This window comes from Pseudophryne corroboree, chromosome 3 (assembly GCF_028390025.1).
Source record: "Pseudophryne corroboree isolate aPseCor3 chromosome 3, aPseCor3.hap2, whole genome shotgun sequence".
In the NCBI taxonomy this organism is placed as follows: Eukaryota; Metazoa; Chordata; class Amphibia; order Anura; family Myobatrachidae; genus Pseudophryne; species Pseudophryne corroboree.
In genome coordinates this window covers 281079723-281086484 of record NC_086446.1, presented here as the reverse complement: position 1 = coordinate 281086484, position 6762 = coordinate 281079723, and the positions used below count along the sequence as shown (strand labels likewise).

The 6762-nt window shown below is 44.1% G+C and overlaps 1 long non-coding RNA gene across 1 annotated transcript in view; it reads left to right on the top strand.

Annotated features, from left to right (window-relative positions):
• Window positions 1–2530: 2530 nt before the first annotated feature.
• The window catches only part of LOC135057704 (uncharacterized), a 28368-nt gene continuing 24136 nt past the window's right edge, over window positions 2531–6762 (top strand). The window contains exon 1 of the long non-coding RNA XR_010244313.1: window positions 2531–2643. This is a non-coding gene — a long non-coding RNA (uncharacterized LOC135057704). The remainder of the gene's footprint in view (window positions 2644–6762) is intronic.

Sequence of the window (6762 nt, the reverse complement as noted above, 5' to 3'; positions counted from 1 at the left end):
CCGTGAGGGTCGGATTGGCGCCCCTAGATCGTTAGTGCTGCACTCGTGATATGTCAGTTCCTGCAGGCATGGCTGGGATCGCATAAGATATATCACATGCAAAATGTACCAAATTGTATGGAATCGTATGGAACCACTCCCAGGAAGCTCACGGGAGAGTTCAAGGGAAATCGCCTCCGACTTCAGCCTCAGACATATCGTTGTAGTGTATGGGGCCCTTTACTTTGATCAAAATAAGAATTTGTCATAAAGAAACCCTGGGTAGGTTGATCCTATAATTAAACCTTTCATCCTCACCCTAGAGAAGTGTCCTTCCTTATTCACAAATCTTTTTCGTTTAGACTCTTTGTCAGTATTGTGAATTCTCAACCACTTTCCCTAATGTTCCTGTGATTTGTATTTGTGATTTTAATGCTGTACTGGATGGTATCAAAGACATATGGTGGGAGACGACAACCACCCCCCACCCTCATCCACCATCCTGAGCCCAGCACCTTTTCGGTTTTGTCCATGAGATGTCTTAATAATCCTGGAGTTCATTGTTGCTCCTATTTTTTCTCCTCCCACCTTTCTTTTTCTAGAATTGATTTGGTATTGTTGTCCCTGGGGTTAGCTATGTGGACGTTTTGTCTCAAAGGGTTTTGTATCAGTCCCCTCTGTAGGTTGTTTCTAAATATGACGATCCACCACCAGAAGGAATAAGGAGATCCACCACTGATCATGCCCCTACAGTATGTAGTGGCACTCACACTCAGGATTCTTGAAACATGCACATAAAAGTTTTTTAATATCTTGGCTTCCATTAATGCTCACCTTGATAGAAAGGTATCATAACACACATAATCATAAATTAAGAGAAAAGTACAGAAGGAGAGCATTCTGTCTCTCCTGGAGAGGGTCATGTTGGGAGATTTGATGCCGTCGGTCTGCTGTCGAAGGAAACCACTATATGAGGATCAGAACAACTCTCATTGTGAGTGTTAGGTACGCAATTGCCTACCAACAATAGTTAAGATACCTTATTACTTCCTCTTTTGGCTTTGAAGAATATCTGTCCAATTAGTCCATCAGGTTCTTGATAATCATAACATGACAACCAGTCCAGTGAAGTTATCATCCAAGATGGATCAACATAGCACTGAATTCCTGGATGTTATTATTAACATAGAGCACTCTAAAATAAGTACCTCTATGTATTCAAAAAGTACTGATAGGAATGCCTTTCTGCATGGTACTAGTTGTCACCAGAAAAGTTTAAAATGTGGCCTGCCATATTCACAAATGATCCGCATTATGCAGATCAATAGCGATATTGGGACAGCGTCACTACAAATGGATGACTTAATTAATACATTTCTTGCCAGAGGTTATAGTCTTAAAAACTTGCTAGCATCTAAAAATAAAGTCCTTGCTATGGATAGAAAAAGCTTGCTAGTGAAAAAAGATGAACATTATTCCCAATTAGTACTTCCATGGGTTAACCAATTTAATACCTTATCTGATAAAATTAATACAATTTCTAAGAGACAGTGGAACCTTATCCAATCAGATGATGATCTAAAATTGTGGGATACTAAATTGATGTCTTGCTATAAACGATCAAGAAATTTGCATGACATACTGGTTAAAACTGATATCTCAGGGTGAGGTAAACCCCCCCTGGGTTTTTTACAGCATAAACAGAATGGGTGTTTCAAATGTGCATGTACTACTTGTAAAATTATGCTTACAGGAGATACCTTTAGCCACCCTCGTTCAGGTAAAAAGTTGTGCGCCCGAATAGGGGGCGTGGTCTCGAAAAAAGGGGCATGGCTTCACGGGAATGCTGCGACCACCTGCCACGCCACCGTTTTCTGTCACTGAGGGGGCATGGCCAGCGCTCTGTGAGCTGCTGGCATGGCCCCTCTCCCTCTGTGTCCTGTGAATAGAGCAGTGACTACAGGAGCCTCCCAACTGCCCCCCCCCCCAACGCGGGACACTGTTGGACAGCGGGACAGTCCCAAAAACCGGGACTGTCCCGTGAAAATTGGGACAGTTGGGAGGTACATCATCATATGTCATTTACCAAATTGTTTGCCTGTGCGGTCTTTCATTAGATTGGCTCTGGCCAACGGCTCGAGTGATCAGCCAGTCGCACGTCACTTTCTAGAAGCACGCCTTAACTTGGTGAGCCTGAAATATCGTATGATCGATCATATACCCCCCTCATTGAGGGGGGGTGATTGAGGATCAGCCTTATTACGGTGTGAATCCCGTTGGATTCTACGCCTGGATATTGTTAGTCCTAAAGGTCTAAATGACGTAATACCTCTTTCTTGTTTTAATTAATTACTAAGTCCATTATGTATTCATATATAGTTTGTGACATTTATAATGTGATACTGACGTGATTAATTATGTATCTCTTGCAGCTTTGTGATTTGTGTATAGTCTTAATGTAATGCATTTTATATGTTGGTTACATTGTTTTCATGATTTGTTACTGTTTCCGCAGTTTGTGTCTATGTTCACTCCCCGGGTTGTAATGGTGATGGGATGCGCTGACGTCCGCCGCAACGCAGTGACGTCATTTTCAGGTGCCGCGGCCGGAAGGCCGTTAACGGCCAGCGCGCACCTGCAAGCACTTTGGTGAGGGGATATAAGGTAAGCCATGTTTTTTATTCTTGTTGTATCCTGAAGACAATTCCAACGAATTGAAACGTCGATACTGCAGCTTGTGGTGCCATGTTTTATTTATCATAGCCGTGAGTGCTGCATCCTCCATTATATATATATATATATATATATATATATATATATTAGTGCTGGGCAACGATTACAATTTTTTATCGCAATTAATCGCAGGATTTCATGCGATTAATAGCGATTAATCGTATTGTTAGCCGACTAAAGTCAATAATGAATTTAAAAGTGGTGTATTGCGCACTTTTAGTACTTCTATATGAACAACAGTGCAATAACATTAAACAACACTGCAATAACATTTGGTTTGCAGTTTTCCCTTAACACAGTAGCATTTAAAAAACGTTAAAAATTAAAATTAAAAATAAAACATGTTTTCTGAGAATCTAAATCTGTTTTCTTTCCCAGATTTTTGTTCCCACCAGATTGGACAGATATATTTTAGGTGTGTAATCTATTTACTCCTCTGCACCAAGCCAGTTGCTAAGACACACAAGGTTATTTACATTTTCAGATGATAAAGAAACTCTCTTCTTCTGTACAATATGACCAGCAAGAGAAAATAACCTTTCACAGGGTACTGATGTTGCAGGTGTGACCAAGTACTTCTGTGCAATGGAGGCCAGCCTGCTGTGTGAGCCTGCATGTTTGGACCACCACTCTAATGGACAGTACTCTGTACTGATGGTGGGCTCCGCTCTGAATCGACGCACACTGTTCTCAACTGAATCTTCCTCCTGTTCAGAATCAGACTCTGATGAAGCAGCCAATAGGGCTAACTTTTTATTTGGTGGCTCTGATGTTGTTGCTTCCACAGGTTTCTCTGCAACAAACCTCTGTTCCTTTAGTAAGTTGGTGACTAAGACCCACACCTCACCCCTCTCAGCTCTGGGTATACACTTGAGGTCCTTGAATCTAGGGTCCAATGCGGTAGCAATCTTCAGATATGCAATGTTGGCATTTTCTTTGCGTGTCTCCAGGTCTGTTCTGAATGTAGACTTAAATTTGACCACGTAGGCAGGGTCATCATCTGAACTCTCCATGACCCGAGAGAGATGGCAAAAAGCAGGCAGAACCACAGAGCATGAAACATACTTTTCTCCTCCCAGAAGTTCAGTCACATACCTGCAACAGCAAAAAAAATCAAACCCATTTCTTTGGGTACGGGAGAATGCTGGTGGTCAGAAGACAGGCAGGGCATCCTGGAATCCAGATACCCTAAAGTCCCCGGTAAGTACACTAACCCTCCCTTCCCTTAACCCTCCCTGCATAGTGCCTAACCCTTTAAGTCCGCTGGTGCTGCCTAACCCTAACTCTCCCTTCATGCAGCCAAACCCTAACCCTCCCTGCTCCCTACTACCCCTAACCCTCCCTGCTTCCTACTAACCCTAACCCTCCCTGCTCCCTACTAACCCTAACCCTCCCTGCTCCCTACCCACCACCAGTAAGTGCCTAAACCTACCTAACTACATCCCATTCATGCTATATTTTTTACAGACAGGACAGTGGAAAAATGAAATATATGAAGTATGTAAAATATACCTGCAGGGCTCCAGTAGCGTTTCCAACCTCTGCAGTTTGTCCATTTCAGCTGTAGTTGGCATGGCAATCTTGGTGTTGTGTGTGGTGAGGACATCCCTCAGTGGCTGTTCATTTCTACAGACACTTTTTATCATGTCCAGAGTCGAATTCCATCTGGTTGGAATATCTTGTATAAGCGACTCCTTCTTTTGTCTATGTTGAATTTGTTGTTTTTGTAATTCTGCAGCACTTGCTGGACTGTGTTTAAAGTGGCCTACAACTTTTCTGCATTTGGCCAGGACATTGTCAAATGCACTGTTCTGCAGAGATACTGTGACAGAACGCTGGAGACTGTGCGCAGTGCAGGGGACATGTTCAAAAGGCAGGTGTCTTGCAGCAGCAATCATATTTCTTGCACTATCTGTGCTAAGTGTGCCAACTTTATCTGAAATGTTCCACTCCTGTGCAACATGAATAAAATGTTCAGCGCACGTTTCAGCAAAATGTCTCTCTTCTGTTTTCAGTACAGTCAGAGCATGTGAATGTAGCTCCCACTGTTCATCAATATAATGCACTGTAACTCTGAGGTAATTATGGTTACCCAGCGATGTCCAGTAATCTCCAGTGAGAGCAACATGTGGTGCACATTGTAACGCCATCGCTTTTGTAGTCCTCTCATTTTCATACAAGTCATGTATTCTTCTTGTGATGGTGCGTCTTGAGGGAGGCTCATACGTGCTGTCATTCGTTTCGATCCTAAGAACATTCCTCAGACCGACATCTTCGACAATACTAATTATTGGCCTGCAGTTTGTAGCTATCCACTTCGCTATGTTATTTGTTAGCTTTTCTTGCTTTTGTTTATCTATACTTCTCCCATACGCTGTATCCAATGTAGTCTGCCGAAGCTTCCCTCCACTGTTTGTTTGAGTCGGTGAGTTGCTGGCATCAACTGTGTGTATTGCATTTAAGTGATACTTCAGACTCGAAGTACTCCGGTGATAAGAAAATTCAGCTTTGCAGTGTTTAAAAATAACTTTGGTTTTATCAACTGTGCCATCTGGTAGAGATTTAAAATGAAAATGTCCATGTAAGATTTCGGTTCCTTTCTCCATTTTCTGTGAAAACATTTTTAAATAAATAAAGTAAAATTTATAAATAAATAAAAAAAACTGTATTTTTGTACTCCTGATTGGCTGTGCACTCCTGCCCTGTCAATCAGGACGAGCGCACTGCCTAGAATGGAGGGGAGCGCTCCTCCATTCTAGTCAATGATGGGAACGTTGCGGTCTGCGGTAGACCGCAAAGTCAATTGGGGTCACTCTTGTGGGTATATTATATACACATCATTACTTTGCAGGAGATCCTCACCTATCTAAAATATAGACTATACCAGCAGAGGGCGCTGTTATCTCTTTTAACAGCTTCTCCTGTGATATGGCTTATAATAATATAAAATCTGGACAGCAGGGAGAGCTAAAGAGACCGCTCCCCATGTCTTCATATGGGAGGGAGAGGGGGGCGTGGTTCAGGTTGGCGCCTGAATTGGAATTAAAAATGGCCACTGAACAATCTTGTCATGGGGGGGGTTGTTCACTCTACCACCATCTCCCCAGTAATCTGCGCGTCTCACAGAGCCGCTGCTGACCCCCGCCAGTGCGCGTGCTGTGGGACCCATCACATCCAGTCCCACAGCGGCGTTGATAGAACCAGTGAATAGCCGCCGGCGAGGAGAAGTGCTTCCTGCTCTGTCTCTGATACTTGCGCTCCGGCCAGCGTGCACGCTGCAGGACCATTCTCATCCAGTCCCACAGCGGCGCCCGCCGGAGAAGAGAAGAGCTGCCCTGCGCGCTGCATCCCACGCGACCGAGGTTTCTCCTCAGCCGCGCGTAACTAAGTTACCCAGCTCCGGCCAGCGCGCGCTACGGGATCCCACTCACCCAGTCCCACCGTGGCGCAGCTCCCGCTTGTGTTCTAAGTTAATTGCTACCTATCTAACTAAAAACTAAATGCTAAAGAGCAGCTATAAGGGAATCCTATGCCTTTGCTAGGGCCCTGTATAAAAACCAGTACTCACAGAGATATTGTGAAGATGTCTCAGTCTCAAGAGGTTATGGCGGCTGATGGCTTCCTCTTCTCCGTCGGCATCCGGTGGCTTCCTCTTCTCCGTCGGCATCCGGTGGCTTCCTCTTCTCCGTTGGCATCCGGTGGCTTCCTCTTCTCCGTCGGCATCCAGCGGCTTCTCCATCAAGGGGGTCAGATAAATTACTGCTTCCGGCGGCTTCTTCCGCTACTGCTTCCGGCGCAGCAGCGTTAACGGCGTTAACAATATTATCGCCGTTATTGCCTTGTGACGTTAACGCGTTAATAACGCGTTATCTTGCCCAGCACTAATATATATATATATATATATATATATATATACTAGTTACCAGCCCGTCAAAATGATGCAACAACATAACTGTAATGTCAGCACCTGCGGATGTGCACTCCCAAATAGAGCAACACTTGAATTGCTCCATTGGCACCATCTAGTGGCCACCGGCGCGCAAAACACTT